This window comes from Canis aureus, chromosome 12 (assembly GCF_053574225.1).
Source record: "Canis aureus isolate CA01 chromosome 12, VMU_Caureus_v.1.0, whole genome shotgun sequence".
NCBI classification, from domain to species: Eukaryota; Metazoa; Chordata; class Mammalia; order Carnivora; family Canidae; genus Canis; species Canis aureus.
The window spans coordinates 38001744-38018554 of record NC_135622.1 but is presented as its reverse complement, the minus strand read 5'-3'; the positions used below and the strand labels follow the sequence as shown (position 1 = coordinate 38018554).

The following is a 16811-nucleotide window of genomic DNA, read 5'->3' as shown; positions in this document are numbered from 1 at the left end:
GTTATATTTCTAAAAACTCATGTTTGAGTCCTGGGAAGTATTTGGTAGTAAATATTTGTATTTTGTATTTGTATTTGGTAGTAAATATCATGCTTTTTTTTTTTTTTTAAAGATTTTATTTATTTATTTATTTATGAAAAATACAGAGAGAGAGAGAGGCAGAGACACAGGCAGAGGGAAAAGCTCCCCATGCAGGGAGCCCGACGTGGGACTCAATCTCGGGACTCCAAGATCACACCCTGGGCCAAAGGCAGGCCTTAAACCGCTGAGCCACCCAGGGATCCCTTAAGCATCATGCTTTGTAAATTAGTCTCTTTCATTCTGTCTTTTTTAAACCTTTTTTTTTTTCCAAACAAGAATTCTAGCTAGTTGAGTTATGAAACCATAGCAAAAGCCTTAACTTAGGCCATGAGCCTTGATGGATATAACCTCAACCAATCAGTATTTATTGAATACCATCTGTGTACCAGATGCTGGTAGGTCTCAGAACTGTTACTCTTGCAAATTCAAATATTACTTTTAAGGAGAGGTTGAGGAATAATGCCACAAAACAAACAAGATTCCACAATTCTAAAGCACTGGGAGTTGATCTACCTGGAAAATGAATGTTCTTTGAAAAGCAAAACAAAACACTGAGAACTACATTTTAGCCCTAAGTCTGTTGAAATTATATTGTTCAGTTAACAGTCCTTCTAGGAATGTCTTTCCTTCCTGTGGAATAAAACTATTGTGTTCTATAATCTTTAAGTTCCCTTTGATATCAAAAATTTGTGATTCTCTGCAGGTCTTTGTGTACTTTTTGTACCTTTCATCTGTCTCATGCAATTAGGACATAAATAGAAGAGCATAATGTTTGTGAGATTCTGCATTCTGAATGTGATTTTGATTATTTAAAATATGAAATGTTAGAGTGCACTCAAGTTGTGCAAAATGGCTTTCTAAACATAATAGGTAGTTACCTCACATGTATGCTTTTATGTGTCCTCTGAGTCATATCTGCTCTCAGTAGCTGCTGACAAAACAGGATTTTACTGCTGAAAGAGCAGCGGATCTAATATTGCTGCAAAAGAGCAGGCTGGATTTTATTTTGCCTTGGGTCATCAATAAAATTCTAGTCATGCTCTAATCTTACACTCTTTATTGTTCCCCATGATACATTGCAGGTAAAAGAAAACTTTACTTTTTCAGACATTGCAGAACTTAAATGAAGAATTAGAAAATACCTGAAGGGTCATATGTAAGTAGTAGAGAGCTTGGAAGGCATCCTCCCTGATGTAGTGACACCTATAGGTGGGTGTATTTGTAGGGTATTGCTGACAGCTATAATAAAGAGACCCACCTATAAAATCTGTTGGAATAATAGGACCTTGCCTCTCCCACATGCAGCAGTCTCTGCCAGGTAAATATGTGAGCAGTGTAGTCTCTGTCTCGTGGTCATTCGGAAACCCATATTGTCATTTGGGAACCCATATTGATGGAGGCTGTGCCATCGTTTGGGGACTCTGCCAACACCATATACCATGAGATGACTGCTGAATTTATATTCAGTCCAGTCAGTTGGAAAGGGAGAAAGAGCATGGAGAAGTTCAAGAGAGGTTTCTAAAGGCCAGTCTTCTTCAATTCTATTGGCTTCATCAATTTGGAAGAGACATGGAGAAATCTCAGAATTGGGATATAAGGCCCTGACTGTCTGATTATCTGATTTCTGACCCATGCCTTTTTTTTTTTTTTTTAAGATTTTTATTTATTCATGAGAGACACAGAGAGAGAGAGAGAGGCAGAGACGCAGGCAGAGGGAGAACCAGGCTCCATGCATGGAGCCCGATGTGGGACTTGGTCCCAAGGCTCCAGGAACATGCCCTGAGCTGAAGGTGGTGCTAAATCGCTGAGCCACTAGGGCTGCCCTGAGCCCGTATTATCTTTTCTGATCTTGAAGTTACTTGTCTTAGTCCATTCAGACTGCTATAACAGAATATCATAGACTGGGTGGTTTATATGCAACAGAAATTAGTTTCTCATGGTTCTGGAGGCTAGGAGTGTAGAATCAAGGTGTCAGTGGATTCAGTGTCTGGTGAGAGCCTGCTAACTGATTCATAGACAGCCTTCTTTTTGCTGTGTGCTCACATGGAACTTTCTGGAGTCTCTTTCATAAGGGCACTACTATTCACTAAGGTCCTGCTGTCATGACTCAATCACTTTCCAAAGGTCCCACCTCCAATACCATCATACTGGGGATTAGGTTTCAGCATATGAATTTTGGTTGTGGGGGACAGACATTCAGTCTATAGCATTGTCTAATTCTGGAATTCTACCAAATGAACTGTTATTGGAATGCAATCCTCTATGAACCTATGCTAATAGAGAAAAATGAAATTTTTATATGAATGTCTCCTATGATTTCCCAGATTTTTCCCCAAAGGACCTTTTTTCTCTCTTTTTAAAATCCAGCTCTAATCTGGATGTGAGAGCAGAACTTCCTCCTTTTAATGACTTGGAGATCTGTATTTGCCCTAGGAAATGAGGGGAATGTAGATGGGCACACAATCCAAAATCAGCAGCTCTTTCTGTCTTGGGGGCTGCAAGGTTCGTATCTTTTAAGCTTTTGTTTTGTTTTGTTTTACTATTTTTTGAATTTAAATTCAGTTAATTAACATATAGTATAGTATTCATTTCAGAGGTAGAGTTCAGTGATTCACCAGTCTTATATAACCCAATGCTCATTACATCACATGCCCTCCTTAATGTTACCCAGTTACCCTATCCTCCCACCTACCTCCCCTCCAGCAACCTTCAGTTTGTTTCCTATGTTTAAGAGTGTCTTAGGGTTTGTCTCCTTCTCTGATTTCTTCTTGTTTCATTTTTCCCTCCCTTCCCCTATGCTCCTCTGTTTTGTTTCTTAAATTCCACATAAGTGAAATCATATAATTGTATTTCTCCGATTGACTTCTCTTAGCATAATACCCTCTAGTTCTATCCATGTCATTGCAAATGGCAAGATTTCTTTTTCTTTCCTTTTTTTCTTTTGATGGAGGAATGTGGCTTTTTAATTTTTATATATTTTTTTATTTTTGGAATGTGGTTTTTTTAAAACTATAATCTGCACACCTGTTAAATGGAAGGCCTCTCATTTCCCTTCTTCTGGATCAAAAAGGCTGAAAGGTTTTTTTATTTATCATCATATTTTCTAGCTAGTAACCTCAAGTTTCATACAAAAGCTTACCCATGAATATGAATCTCCTTTGGGGTAAAAAAGTGCATTCTTAGTAATTGTTAATGTTCTATTTTCAAGTTCCCAGAGGTATTTCTTTTTCAATGTGTTCAACTCAGTTTTCAGTTGTACCTTGAGACTTTTCTGACTTTGGCTATTTTTCTGGATAGCTATTTCTTAATCCTGGTAAACAGCACATATGACTTCAGCTAGCCAGAGAATAAACTATATTTAATAATATTAGCTAAGATGAAAGACACTTTCCATTCAAAGAGTGTCCAAAGACACTTTCTGCCAAAAATTTGAGGCAAATATGCCAAATGTTTTGCTTCTTTTAAAAACATTTCCATCCAGAAGACCTGCAATTTCCATGAGTTTTATAGGTAGAAAAAAAACTTTCACTCAAGCCTTTAATCCAGAGTTTTCCTAAGACATAATGATAGGAACTCTGGTGGGCTTACCCTTTAACGGAAGACAGGATTGTTCTATGACATTTGAGCCTGTTCAAGAGAAAATTAATTGTAGATAGGAAGTTTATGGGTTCACATGGAACAAGATATGACCTATACTTGATGATAAGATCTGACCACTGTGAGATGCTGCCAGAGTTACCAATATGCCAATGATATACTGAATATAGATTAAGTACCTTGTTATTTTACATGCTTTATTTTATTGCAAAAGTAGTTTGGAAGAAGTATAAATGATATGCTCAAGGGAATGATTTTGCCTTTTTTTATTGTAGTAAAATAACATAACATAAAATTTACCATCTTAACCATTTTAAGTGTGTATTTTATACACATTTTAAGTGTGTATTTTAATGGTATTAAATAGTGACATCTGAGCCTGTTGAAGAGAAAATTAATTGCAGATAGAAGTTTGTGGTATTAATGGTATTAAATACACACACACACATTGTGAATAGGTATTCATAAAACCTATTGAATTTCAATAAAAGTTAAATTTAACAACAATGATAATAATCTCATGGAGAAGAGCTCCATTTTATACCATTAGGATAAAAATATCAATAGGAAAATTCCTGCTGTGTATAGTTGCACTTGTTAACCAGCAGTGTGCTCTACCATGACTTATTCCTTCAGAAGGACAGTATTTAAGACCCAGGGAGTTGTGTGCAGTTTATGATTGACTTAGGTGGGCTACAGAGTCTTTGCTATTTAACATCCATGTGACCTTGGACAAGTTCCTATGTCTCTGAGCTTTAATTTCTAAGTTTTAAAACTGAGAGATTAGAATAAATCATGTTTCATGGCTTTTCTAGACTCTGAAAACTCTGGCTGTAAAGTCACTGTATGGTTGGTCTAATATAACCTGGTTGTTAACAACTACCAATGTTCTTGAGTTCAGGTAGCATAGATCTGGAAGCAATTCATTGAGAGAGCAAAGTAGTAATAGAAGTAGGAGTAATTTGGGGCACCTGGGTGGCTCAGTGGTTGAGTGTCTGAAATCAGCTCAGGGCATGATCCTGAAGCCCTGGGATCAAGTCTTGCATTGGACTCTCTACCGGGAATCTGCTTTTCCCTCTGCTTATGTCTCTTCCTCTCTCTCTGTGTCTCTCATGAATAAATAAATAAAATCTTTTTAAAAAGTAGGAGTAATTTATATCAATCATGAGTGAAATTTCTTAACTGTAATAAGAGAATGACTTGTGATTGGATAAGACCTGATAGAGTTTGTAGTCTTTGAAAAAGAACTTATCTAAAAAATGAATGACAATGCTTATAATTAATAAAATTATAAGAATTATAATTAATGTGTATAATTAATAAAAATAATATAAAGTTCCAGAGCAGCTCTGGCCAATACAATATTCTTCAAGAATGGAAATGTTCTATATCTGCACCATCATTATGGCAGTGACTAGCCACCATATATCTACTGAGAAGTTGAAATGACTAGTGAAACTAGAGAACCAAGACTTTTTAATGCTATTTACATTTATTTAATCAAACTTAAAGTAGCCACATGTGGCTAGTGGCTACATAACTGAAGCACAGTTATAGAGAATGTGATCTGTTTCCTGAATATAAGCTTCTTTGGGGAAGTAAATCTTTTTTTTTTTTTAAGATTTTATTTATTCATTCATGAGAGACACAGAGAGAGAGGCAGAGACACAGGCAGAGGGAGAAGCAGGCTCTATGCAGGGAGCCCGACGTGGGACTCGATTCTGGGTCTCCAGAATCACGACCTGGGCTGAAGGTGGCGCTAAACTGCTGAGCCACCCAGGCTGCCGAGGGAAGGTAAATCTAATTATTCATCTTATTGTGCATTCATTAAAACTAACACAAGGCATAGTAGGAGATCAATAGACAATTGTGGCAATAAAGATGTTTTTGAAAATAAATGGGCAAGGGTATTTGGAAAAGACTACATCTCCCATCGCTTTTTTGGAGGCTCATAACATATATTAATATATTATATGCTTTGGAATTTTTCTAATACATAGATTTATTTTGTTTTAAATTCATCTCTCAAACTTATTTCACTACAGACTCCTTTTATGTATAGACTCTTTTTATGTATATGTGTGTATAAGAGAGAGACTGAGAAAAGGCAGGAGGGAGGGGAGAGAGAGAGAAAGAGAAAGAGACTGGGAGAGAGAGAGAGAGAGAGAGAGAGAGAGAGACATGGATGAGCTCACTCCAGTTAGATGCCTGGATTCTACTCTTCATATATACAGATGGATGATATTGATCGAGTGAAGAGTTTTGGAGTAGAAACCAGAGGATAAGCATCCAGAAAACTAGGATAAAAAATATTCGAGGACTCAGAACCCTCAGAGTTGAGAAAGGAGGCCAAAAATTACAACTCCACATGGGACTGGTCTTTATGAGGTGAGTATCTTCTCCTTTGGGAAATACTCACTGTTCTTGAATATTGAAAGTAATGTTTGTTTATAATTTTTTTTAAATCTTAGGGATCATTTAGAAGTCTTTCCTATTTCTTTTTGAAAGATGTCAACTTTAAACTTGAATTTGGTACTTAAAGTATTAGAATTTTCCCCTACAAAGATTTTTGAAATTTATATTAAAACAAAATAAGAAGTCAAATTATTATCCTTGGATTTCTGTAGTTGAAATTTTGATTGGAGTTGAATCATATTTAACTAAAAATTAGATACGGTTAATATCTAATATATAGAGCAAGAGGAAAAAAATTGAGGCTTCTTGTTTATCTAGCTTTCTATCTTCCTGAGAGTTGATCCATAAAAGTGTGAGTGAGAAGGGGAGCTGGCTGAAACTATTACCTGCTATAACATTTTTTTCCCAGAGAGTAAAAAATACTCAGTTACCTCTTGGTTTATGAGGCAATGAAATATTCCAGCACATAAATATTGATGCTGAGACCCATGGGATGCAGGACTGCTAAGCACATTTGCAAGACATAAAGACCAAAGCTAAATGAAGTTACATCTTTTCCTATAAAATGCAATCTGTCTCTCAATGGATTTTACCATCCTGTTGTTTTTATTTCCTCCATCTTTATAATTGGAGACATCCTGCTGCCCGGTTGAAAACATCGCTAGTATTTCTTCCTGAAAGTTAGCCAACCTACTGATGATTATTCTTAAAATTCTGATTAGATGTTTGCAGTTAAAATTAACACATCAGGGAAATGCCAGGATGTGAGCGGAAGTTGAGGACAGGAAAATGGCTAAATAAAGGCATTAAAAAAAAAAAAGCTGTGGGAACAATGTTGTGAAATGAAATAGATTTTTTATTTTTTAAAGAATTTATTTATTTATTTATTTATTTATTTATTTATTTATTTATTTATTTAAGGGAAAGAGAGAGAGAGAGGCAGAGACACAGGCAGAAAGAGAAGCAGGCTCCATACGGGGAGCCCCGTGCAGGACTTGATCCCAAGTCTCCAGGATCATGCCCTGGGCTGCAGGCGGCGCTAAAGCGCTGAGCCACCGGGGCTGCCCTGAAATAGATTTTTTTAAATTGAAAATATTGTATTGCTTTGGAGCAGGAAGAATCTGAATTTAGCATACTGAATACCGATGCTCTAATATTTATTTAGTTTTTATCTACATGGACAGGGGGCTCCATGTAACAGCAGAAGTTAGTATATACATATGTATTTATACATATATATGTGTGTGTATATATATAGATGATAGTAGGTGAGTAGTAGATGTTAGATGTTATTTAGAATTCTCTTGTTGAAAGTTGCATAAAACGAGTTTGGGGCACATTGTTGGATCCCAAGGATTGGTGGGAATAAAAATGCATTTCTTCTCAATCAAGCTGTGCTTTTCAGAATCATGTAAGCATTTCCTGATGAGCTGTGAAACTCGAGAATTGTTATTTTGGTTTTGTATATCTCTGTTCTCCCCGAATAGAGACAATAATAATGAATGTATTGATTTAATAAACATTTATCCCAGGCTTAATAGATTGTAGTCATTGTGATGAAGTTTTGCAATATAGGTGAGGTCTGGAGCCGATGACCAAGAAAGAATTCTTGAGACATCTTTGGTGGAAAATGGTGGTTTTATTAAAGTATGAGGACAGGACCCATGGGCAGGAAGAGCTGCTGCCCCGGCCTGTGAGGGGTGGCTGATTATATACCTGGGAGTTGGGAAGGGTTTAAGGGTAGTGTAGTCTCTAAGGAATTTTGGAGGCAAGGTTTCCAGATTCTTGAGGGGGCTAGATATTGTTGGGAAAAGGTCACTTATTACTGTCTAATAAAACCTTAGTCATGAGACACTTCAGATGTATATCAGTGGGCCGTGTGCTTGGAGGATGATTGCCAACACATATCTTGGGGGTTTAGAGATAAAGGGAAATTTCTAATGGAATTTTTATATGTTAAAGTAGACTTACTGGATCCTAGGGGTCGGGCTAAGATTGCCTTTTGCCCTTAGCAAAGTATGAACATCGAGACAATTGAGTCTGTAGAGGAATGTCACTCTCCCTGTTTCAAGGACTTATCAATGTGCTTTGTCCTCAGCTAGTCCCCTGTTCCCCCATCAATTGCTCTAGGTATTGGATCCACAATGAATATTATAGTCATGGGCTTTGCTTTTAAGGAGCTTATATTCTTGTGTTGGGGGAGACAGTAAGCACATAAAGGGCTGAATGTATTTCAGATACTGACAAGTGCTGAAAGGAAAATGAAGAAGGTAATGTGATAAGGAATTAGAGTGGTTCAGGAAAGCCTTTCTGAGAATGGAACTTGAACTGAAACTCAGCATGAAGAAAGAGATAATCACAAAAGGGCAGATTGAAGGAAGAGAAATAACAAGTGGAAGACCTTAGAGTGGAAAGCTTTAGCTTTCGAGGACAGAAAGAAGATCAGTCAAGGGTGGCTGAAGTAAAGGATCTTTTAGGAGAGTAGAGCCAGGTGAGATCTGAGAGGCTAGAAGAGTCACATCACTTAGGACCATGACCATGCGGTCATGTTGACACTAGTTTATTTTTGCTGAATGCTTTACCTTACCTATATGGTCTCTCATGGCAAAATCACAACTTTGATTTAAATTCCAACTCTTTGTCTTTCCCTCTAAAATATGGAACAAGATAATAATGCATACTCTCACTATTTCTATCCTGTGTAGTACTGGAAGTCCTGGACAGAGCAATTAGGCAAGAAAAAAGAAATAAAAGGCATCCACATTTGAAAAGAAGTAAAATTATCTGTTTGCAGACGATGTAGTCTTATATGTAGAAAACTCTAAAGACTACACACACACACATACACACACACACAGACACACACCCCCTACTGGAACTATTAAATAAATTCAGCAAAGTTGTAGGATACAAATCAAAATGCAAAAAAATAGTTGCATTTTGATATGCTAACAACAAACTGTCAGAGTGAGAAATTAGAGCAATCCCCTTTACAATGGCATCAAAAAGAATAAAATACTTAGGAAGACTTTGACACTGAGAAGCATAAAACACTGATGAAAGAAATAAGAGTAGGCACAAAAAATGAAAATATATCTTGTGTTCATGGACTACCAGAATTAGTATTGTTAAAATATCCATATTACCCAAAGTGATCTATAGATTCAGTGCAATCCCTATCAAAAATCCCAATGACATTTTTTACAGAAATTGAAAGAAAAATCTTTAACTTCATATGGAACCTCAAAGGACCCTGAATAGCCAAAACCTTAAGAAAGAATGAAGCTAGAGGCACCATGCTTCTTGATTTCAAAATATATTACAAAGCTACAGTAATTAAAATAGCTTGGTACTGGCATGAAATTAGACATATAAACCAATAAAACAGAAGAGAGAGTCCAAAAGCAAACTGTCACATATAAATTTAACAAGGGTGCCAAGATTACACATGGGGAAAGGACAATCTCTTCAACAAAAGGATAGTCTGTTTTCAGCACTGGAAAAACTCAATATTTATTTGTATAAGAATGAAATGGGACCTTTATCTTACATCATAGGCAAAAATCAATTTAAGATGGATTGAAAACTTGAACATAAGACCTGAAACTAAAACTAGAAAGAAACATTGGGGAAGACTTCTTGGTATTGGTCTTAGCAGTGATTTCTTGGATATGTAACCAATAATACAGGCAACAAAAGCAAAAATGAACAGGTGGACTACATTAAACTATAAAGTTTCTGCATAACAAAGGAAGCAAATAAAATGAAAAGGCAATCTATGAAGTGGAAACTACAGAGAAAAAATTTGCAAACCGTATATCTGAGAAAGGATTAATTTCCAAACTTTTACAACTCAATAGCAACAGAACAAAATAAAACAAGAAAAAAAGCAAAACAGAAACAAAATTTTAACTCAATTAAAAAATGGACAAAGAAGTTGAATAGACATTTTTCTACAGAATACATACAAATGGCCAGCTGATATATAAAAAGATGCTCAGCATCAGTAATAACCGGGAAAATGCAAATCAAAACCACAATGAGGTATTTCCTCACACATGTTATGATGGTTTATATATATATATAAAAGATAACAAATTTTGAGGAGGATGTGGAGACATTGGAACCCTCAAACATTGTTAGTGAGGATGTGAATTATTGAAGTCACTATGGCAAATGTTATGGAGTTTCCTAAAAAAAAAAAAAAACCCATATGATTCATCAATCAGAGTATATAGTCAAGGGAATTGAAATCAGAATCTCTAAGAAATATTTGTACCCCCATGTTCATTGCAGCATTATTTACAAATGCCAAGACATAGAAGCAACCTAAATGTCCATCAATGGATAAAGAAAATGTAGTATGCATACAATATTATTGAGCCTTAAAAGGATGGATATCTTGCCATTTGCAACAAGATGGATGAACCCAGAGGACATTATATTAACTGAAATAAGCCAAACACAGAAGGACAAATTATATATGATGCCATTTATGTGAGGAATCTAAAAGTTAAACTCATAGAATCAGGGAGTAGAATAGTTGTCTCTAGATGCTGGGGAGAAGGGGAAATGGGAGGTATTAGTTAAAAGGCACAGCATTTAATTAAACAAGATGACTAAGTCCTGAGGATCTATATGACATAGTGTATATAGTTAACAATACTGTATTGTATACTTAAAACTTTGCTAAGTGGTGGATAAGTTTATGGCATGGATTGTGGTGATGGTTTCACGGGGTGTATACTGATTTCCAAACTCATCAAGTTGTATATACTATTTGTGTACAGATTTTGCATGTCAGCAAAACAAAACAAAAAACTGTCTCATAAGATGGGATGAGACTTAGTGCGTTTGTCCTTATTAATGCTGATAATAGAAAGCTATATTTCTAAAATGCATTTTAGCATTTTACCAATGAATACCTATTTGTGGATTACCTTTTAGTGATGTAGAGGATCCATAGGAAGACTGGTCATGTGATGAGCACTTTTATTTCTTACGAAAAGTGACTATTGAACTTACTCTTTAATTGTTAACCTGTAAGTATCTGTGTACAAATTGGCATTTTAAAAGTTTGATTTATCAGAATTTATCTTTCTTAAAAACTTGGCAGTGGCTTCTGATTCCTCTCTTCCCCTACTCTACTTTTTCCTTCTTTTACTATTCTTGCCATGATTATCAGGAAATTCAAATATAAATTTAATCATAAAAAATGCAGTGGGATGCCTGGGTGGCTCAGTCAGTTAAGCGTCTGCCTTCAGTTCAGGTCATGATCTTGGGCTCCTGAGATGGAGCCCCACATTGGGCTCCCTCGTCAGCGGGGAGGCCACTTTTCCCCCCCACCCTTCATCTGCCCCTTCTCCTCCACTTATGGTTTTTCTCTTTCTCTCAACTAAAAAAAAATCTTTAAAAAAATGCAGTATCTACAGAAGCCTAGGTATATACTAAATTTGTATTTCCCAATAGATATAGGTTTAAAATTTTCTATTTCTATTTTAATACTCAGACTTTATATGCATCTTTAATTGTAGCACTCTCTAATCCTTTTTAAACAGGAAGAGTATCATTTGTAAACTAACATATGCTTAGTAAACAAGCCATCTGCAAGAGTAATTAACATTTTCTTCTTCCTGTAGTCAGACTTTGTTTCATTTTTTGAGATTTTTAGCTTTATTTTATTCTTTTTAAAAATACTTATTATTCAGATATAATTATTATACAATGCTATATTAGTTTTAGTTGTACAATATAATGATTCAATGATTCTGTACATTTCTATGTTCATCAAGATAAGTGTACTCTTAATTCCCTTCATCTAGTTCACTCATCCTCCCCTCCCCTACTCTCTGGCCACCACCTGTTTCTGTATTTAAGGGTCTGATTTTTTTTGTTGTTGTTGTTATTTGTTTGTCTCTCTTTCTTTCTTTATTTGTTCTGTGTCTTAAATTACACAGGTGATGTGGCTAGACCAAGAAGGTATAACGCTAAGTGAAATAAGTCAGTTGGAGAAAAATACCATATGATGTCACTCATATGGGGTTTTAGCTTTATAACTGTAACTCCCGTTATATTTTCACCAATTATTTGTGCTCTGCCCAGATTGCCTCAAATCCTTCTACTTCCCATCCCAGGTTGTGTGGGCTTTTTCATCTAACAGTTTTTGTCAGATATTCTTTTGGAGAATTGCTTTGTAGCTATGGAGCTGCACTGACAGTTCACACACAGCTGGAGTTAACATCTCTCCAGAGTGGCCCTTAGCCAATGACTGATGAAAACTGAGCTCCTTTGCCTCCAGTTAGGACAAACCATGATGTGTAATTTATACTGTAGGGCTTTCGGCAACATCAGGCTGAGATTAAGGCTGATGGTGAAAATGCAGCTGTACACTTCACATAAAATCACACCTTTGCATGGCTTCTTCGCCTTCTTTGTCCTGCTTTCTGCATTCCCTTGCTGGTTACTCTTGGGAACATTTCCTTAATAAATTATGTGACATATTAATTCTTCTCTTAATATTTGCTTCTAATAAACCTAATCCAAGATACCACTTACTGAGTTTGAATTTTTATAAATGCACCCCCACACACCCACATACAATGTTGGAATGCTGACTGTAGAAATAAAAAAGCGTATTAATTATTTAAATTAATTAAAGCATAGAGATATTCAGAGTAGAACCACATAACTATCCCAGTCTTAGAGTACTTAATAAGTTCTTATTGGAGGAAGCAAACTTCTATACTGTCAATAAAGACTTGATGCCCCTGGTGGGGATACTAAAGCAAAGTCAAGTCTTTGGAGTCCAGTGGATCTCAGTACCACTCATTAGATATATAATGCAGCATGTCTGAAAACCTTATTATTTTTTTAATCTCTAAAGTAGGAAACATACCTATCTTGTAGGGTCACTGAGATGATTAAAAAATTGTGAATGTAAGACAATTGTCTCAGTAAGATGTTCATTCTCCAAATTAAACCCATATGCATTATAGCTGAGGCAGTAACATGTTATTAAAAGATAAATAAGATTCTTAAATACAAAGAAGGGAACTCTCAGGGCAGACTAGGGTGAGAGTTATAAGATGCAAAAACAGTCTAGATGAGGAGAAAGATAAAAAAGAACCATTCAACTACAGATTTCTTTTAGTTGTTAATTAAAGGAAGGCAGGAGATTAAAATCAGGAGAAACTGGACAATTATAACTGTCTGTTAACTATTGAATTCCCAGTATTTCACATAATACCTATCACAGAGAAGGCTTTTCCTCTAGAACAGAATCCCACTGAATACAGTTTATAATTTGCAATATACACCTCATTTTCAAATTAACTTCAGAGTAAATCTTACAAAGCTCTCTCTCTCTCTTTTTTAAAAGGTTTAATTTATTTATTCATGAAAGACACAGATAGACAAAGAGACATAGGCAGAGGAAGAAGCAGGCTCCCTGCAGGGAGCCTGATGTGGGACTCAATCTCAGGACCCCAGGATCACAACCTGAGCCAAAGGCAGATGCTCAACCACTGAGCCACCCAGGTACCTCCCTTACAAACTTCTTACTCCTTATGTGGATTCAGTCATTTCCAAAACAACATTAGAGATTTTAATGCTTTTATAGAATGTCTAGTCCAAAGCTTTTAAAATACCATGTTGGTTAGATACTCGGCTGTGAGGACCTTACCAGATCATTGTGGTCAATATCCTAGAGTCTGGAACCAGTACTGCAGGTAACCAGCAACTCATATAGAACACTATCTCAGCCAGGCCTATTTATGTCTGGGCATGCTATTAGTTATAAAATAACACTATTAATGGAGGCTTAACTCAATTTAGTGGTTCCAAACAATAGAACATTTCTTTGTTTAAATCAGTTGGAAGAAAAAGGTACTAAAAATATTGCCAAAGAAATCAGCAAAAGAGTCAAGCTTGCTCATTTACAGAGTGATTGTTGAAAAGGATAATGGGAATGACAGTTCTAAAACTCAGAAGCCCAATGCAAGAAGCCATGAAATTATGACTAGAGCAGAAAAAAAGTTTATTAGAAACATTCACTTCTGGGGACAGATTAGCTATGGAGGTAGAGCAAAATATTAGTGAATTGGATTCTGGACACAGTTAATAGGAAAAGATGTTAATACTCTATCACCCTCCTCTCCAAGTGAAACAAATGGCTCTGTAGGGAAGGAATAGTTCTGGAAAATCCCACAAGAAGATATTATTCATGACAGAGATTGGAGAAAGAGATCATGATCAAATCTCTGCCCCTCTCCTTTCATTTAGTTCATGGGTGCCATAACAATAGTCATTCACTCTGTGGTTGTTAGGAAATTTTAGACAGGGCATATGGCAAATTTTAGGAATTGGTAATATATCCAATCCAAAAGAACTGTGATTAAGTTCTTATAAATGAAGGAGAATGGCAAAGAGGCAGTCTCTGGACATTAATGTGGATTAAATACCAAAGTTTTGGAAATAGTTGTAGGATAACTAAGCTAGCCAGTAATTGCACTCTTGCATAATGCAGTCATTCTACCGGGAGATGTTTTCTTGAATCTTTGCTAATTGCACTAAGCATTAAGCGAATTACTGTAGTTCCCTTTGGAACACTTCTGTCCAAAGTTAACTTTAAGAAGGAAGAAAAAGATCAACAATTTAGAAAGCCAAGCCAAGAGTTAGAGGAATTGTAATGAGTGATGGTTTAGTACAAACGATTTCCAAATTAAGATACAGGAGGCACCAAAGTATGTTTTAGATACCATACATTAGAATACCAACTTGCACACCTGAGGGATATTGGTAAGATTTTCCTAGTTGAGAACAGATTCAGTTAAAAAAAGGGAAAAGTCTCTGAGTCTTGTTAATTCAATAAAAAGTAATGGCATGTGCATTCTAATAATGTAATATGAGATTAGCTATCATGCGTATAATTGTGGGTGTCACATGAAATTCACTTTATTTAATTATGTGTATTCACTTTTTTTTTAAAATGAGAATGCTAAGCTTCCTCATACAAATGTATTTATGCTTTCAAATCAATTAATGTAAAAATGGCCCTCCAGTTGGGTTTCAAAAATATTGAGAAAATCTTAACTGTGGGTTTGAATGAATGTCAAGAAATTGCTTTTAAATTAAACATGTAAAAACTTTTAGATTTTTTTGTTTTTGGAGATGCTTATACTGTGGAATGAAGTAATTCATCTAGCTAGACAGAAAGCATACTCCCATCCTTCACTAAATTCTATTTCAAAGAGCATTGGTTTATACTGTGTATACTTTCCAGAGTAAAACTATTAATCTTGTGCTACCATGAATGCACATGTGTGCTGAAGTGGCATTTCTGTAAGAGCTAGTAGTTTTGTAGGTTGTACCATGGAGAACATTGATTATGCATTACTGAAAATCAAAAGTGAAAACAAATGGTTAAACATGTTTTGGTTGAGATGAAAGAGAATGTAAATCCTTAATTTAACACTAGACTTATGAGCACAGAGTAAACAGAAGTTGGGTATTTCTTCGACAAACAATGCTAAATGTTTGTTAATATCTGTGTGATGAAACACATTTGTCTTCTGGTTATTGACCTGTTCAAATTTTCTGTCATTTATTGTCCTCTAGAGGAAGCACTTCTTCACTTTAAACCGACCACTTACAAAAGTAGCAGGTGAAGGTTTCTCTGTGGACTGGGGTAAGTCGGTAATTAAATTTTCTTGAATCAGTAGAGAAATTATAAAAAATAAAATCAATGTTGTGAGTTTTTCATAAAGGTAAACTCATTCTATTAAAGAACTTGCCTTTTTTATTCTAAGATTATGTCCTATTTAGTTATGTGGTTTTAAATTTCCCTACTATGAGATGATGGTGATAATAGGACGTAGTTAGGTTTTTGTTTTTAAAATATATTTATTTGGCAAAAGAAGAGTTGTTACCACATGTTGGTCATCTTTAAGAAAAAAAACAAAATCCACTGGTATATATATATATATATATATATATATATATATATATATATCCACCACAGCTTTTAAACAGCTGTGGTGCCTGTGAAACTTTTGAAATAAATTTACAATTATTATTAAATAACTGTTGCTCTATATGCTCCCTTCTACCCACTTTGGCCATTCAATCTCCTTTCTTGGGATCCCAGACTTTCTCACAAGTAATTATCTAAAGGTTAATGCCTGTCACAGTTGGGGTCATCAGTATACTATTTGTTCATAATTTACCAGTTGTTAAATATTTAAGCAGAACCCATGGTAAAATCCAAATGCCTACGAACGATTGGTATAAGAGGAGTATTTCTATCTGATTCCTTTAAGAAAAACAAAAAAGCCATGGAATCCCTTAAAAACTGTGTTTGAGACAATCTGGCAACTCCTAGTTTGATAAATGTAAGGATAGAGTTGTTTTTCTTCCTTCATAGAGAGTGCAATATAAAAATCTCCATAATTAGAAACACAGTGCTTTATGCTTCCTAGGCATCAATAGTTACAGGATGAGAAAGAGTGGATAGATCTTAGAAGCTTTGCAGGAGAGATGGAGAGAGAGATGTATCCCTTGCATCTCTTTTCTCTTTCTTCTCAAAATTCTTCCTTCAAGTAAGGGGAATAGGATCTATGAAACTAGGAAAAAAAAAATAGTGACTAAAAAAACCAAAATGCAGCTTTGACAAACCACAAGCTTTAAAGCAAAAGGATGAGGACAATATCTGAAAAGACTTT

The 16811-nt window shown here is 35.5% G+C and overlaps 1 long non-coding RNA gene across 8 annotated transcripts in view; it reads left to right on the top strand.

Annotated features, from left to right (window-relative positions):
* Positions 1 to 16811, top strand: part of LOC144280995 (uncharacterized) — a 345351-nt gene that overhangs the window by 83368 nt on the left and 245172 nt on the right. For 6 of the 8 annotated variants that reach the window (XR_013349461.1, XR_013349458.1, XR_013349465.1 and 3 more), the window contains 2 exons: positions 13472 to 13629; positions 15709 to 15778. This is a non-coding gene — a long non-coding RNA (uncharacterized LOC144280995). Of the gene's footprint in view, positions 1 to 5912; positions 6067 to 11040; positions 11136 to 13471; positions 13630 to 15708; positions 15779 to 16811 lie in introns of all 8 variants that reach the window. The other 2 variants (XR_013349459.1, XR_013349460.1) reach the window with 2 other exon arrangements.